The sequence below is a fragment of the Pterocles gutturalis genome, unplaced genomic scaffold (genome assembly GCF_000699245.1).
Source record: "Pterocles gutturalis isolate BGI_N339 unplaced genomic scaffold, ASM69924v1 scaffold46021, whole genome shotgun sequence".
Lineage (NCBI taxonomy): Eukaryota > Metazoa > Chordata > Aves > Pterocliformes > Pteroclidae > Pterocles > Pterocles gutturalis.
This window is the reverse complement of record NW_010102143.1, coordinates 1-2,418: the sequence shown is the minus strand read 5'-3', so window position 1 is coordinate 2,418 and position 2,418 is coordinate 1. Positions and strand designations below refer to the sequence as shown.

The 2,418-nt window shown below is 43.4% G+C and overlaps 1 protein-coding gene across 1 annotated transcript in view; it reads right to left on the bottom strand.

The window, feature by feature from the left end:
• Positions 1-1,433, bottom strand: part of CBX7 (chromobox homolog 7) — a 7,801-nt gene extending 6,368 nt beyond the window's left edge. Inside the window, exon 1 of the mRNA XM_010085354.1 lies at positions 1,394-1,433. The gene's annotated coding sequence lies outside the window, so the exon portion shown is untranslated. The remainder of the gene's footprint in view (positions 1-1,393) is intronic.
• Between the last annotated feature and the right edge of the window lie 985 nt (positions 1,434-2,418).

Here is a 2,418-nt window from a genome sequence, read left to right as displayed (position 1 = left end):
AGGTGTTTTGACATGTCACAGCATCAAAAAAGGGAACATCCCCTTGCTCCCTGGGTAGAAGGGTGTGCTTTTAATTCCCAAAGGAGAGTTTCTGGCTCCCCCAGAGTTCCAAGGCAAGGAAAGGCAGCAGTAAGAATAAGGGCTGCTTCATCCAAGGAAACATTACACAATGCCTCAGCCCACCTTCTTGGCAAGTGACTTTACAAGAGAAGGACCTCAATGCGTTTGTTAAAAGGAGAAGAAGATAAACATCAGTATTCTGGCAGAAAGGGGATGGTCCCTCACAGGCTACAAATACAATTCCTAACCTCTACCAGTGATTAAATTAGGCTTGTCTATTTAGGAGGCTGAAGCAGTTCAAGGACTGACCCACACACTATGTGGCAACTGGTGCTCAACAAATGCACAAGGGGACTCCTTGACAGCAGAACTTACAGTTAAGAACAAAGTCCCCCTCTCCCACTATCACCAGAGAGAGGAAGCTGCTTATATGTATGTGTCCTATAAGCAGGAGGATTAGGCACACAGGAACACATTTCAGCTTCTTGGACACCAGGTACAATCTGTTAGGACCACGTCCTACTGGTCCCTGCTTTGCAACTGCAAGGATGAACCAGGAAAAGCAGCCCCCTTTGCTTAGCAACATGCAGTGCCACTGCAGGTGTAATGTAGTCATGCCCATGCACACTGTGGATGTACACACACACAGAGTTACAAACAGAAAAGCACAGAGAGGTCCCCATATGGGTTGGCCAGCTAGCTAGACTGCTAGCTAATATAGGAATATTCTCCAGTTATGTAATGGCAACCAAGGCAAAAGCAGAAAAGGCACTCAAAATAACAGGTTTCAGACAAGGAAACAAAGGCACGGCGGTAATTTTCAAGGGACAAAGATCACCTGCATTCGGCTGCAGTCAATAAATCTGAAACACTGGCCCTTTTCCATTTGTGAATTGCAGAGGGGAAGGAGTAGGACAGCAAGACAAGACTGTCAACTTGTTTTCTACATTAAAAAACTGCATATAGCCCTAAAAATAAAGTGGGGTCCTCTTGGTGCTGACTCAGAAAAGCAGGTGCCATTTCAAGTTCAGAAGAATCAGAGTTCCCTGTTGAACTCATAATGAATTTTAAAACAATTGTATCTAGAAAGCATCTCAATGGAATATTTCAGTGGTGGGAAAAACCAGTCAGAACAGATTGGCACGTGCTTTGTATCCCTCAGCTGCCAGTCTAGAAACAGATTTGGGCTTGGTTTGTCACTCTTTGTTTTTGTTTATCATTGTTGAGATGAGGCACAAAAGGTTACCAATTAAGAATTAGATGCTCAGTTGCAGAGATACATTGTAAGCTACTACGGGATATTAAAGAAAAAAAGACAAGTAAAACAACTTACTTTGGGGGCCATCCTTTCCACTTCACCAGGTATTCTACTTTACCCTAAGGTCAGAAAAAGGAAGAAGAAAACAGGTGAACTCCGCAACCAAATATGGGCTACAGTAAGAGATGCAACCAATCAATAGGACTAAACTCTGCAATCGAAAAGTTCATTTCCCATCACTTTTTTTTTTTCCAAAACAAAGCCACTTCCTCATTTAACTACAGTTGCTATACCTTTTTCCCCAGAAAATGGGCACACAGGGGTATTTAAGCATGCTTGAACTACCATCAGTTTGGGATCAGACCTTTGCAGAAGCCTAGCAGGCAGAACCACAAAAGCCAACCTGAGAGCAAGACTGCAACCACTTCCGCATTTAGAGGCAATTCTACAATAAGTCAACACGCATAAACGCGAGAGGGAGATGTATGCCAGGAGCAAGTGTCAGAAGAAATTTTTTTATGCAGAAAGAAGAAATACAATATTTCAGAACCTATGAAGCATCTCTTTGGCATGTTTCCTTCCAGTTGCTACACGCTTTACTCAAACGCTGTTCCATCCGTCACAGTCACTCAACCTTCCAACTCAAGCAAACAGCAGCTCACAGCTGAAGTTCAGTTATCCATTTATTTGTTCCAAGTACAATACTTTAAAAAAAAAAAAAAGTGTAGTGATTGGAAACCATGTTCAAAGGCTCCATGAGCAATGTGCACAACTATTAAAATATTTAATATTATATTGAGGGTCTTATGAAGCACTTCCCAAAGCATGGCAGAGGCCTTCATGTGTGCAGGATGACCACCCCTTGAAGGGCCACTATTGCAGCTGCAGGCACATTTACATAACGGCACAGCAAGCAAAGCTCTCAGGTACTTGAGACAGAGAAACAGTTTCATTTTCCTCATGGGGGGCTCATGACCTCCCCAGTGTTTGTAAACACTGCCCTACAAGGAACTTTCTGCTGGAGGATCTCTACACGCTGCGTGCTTACAGGTTAATCCTCCTAACACCCTGTGGAGACAGAGAGCGTTTCCACAGCTGGG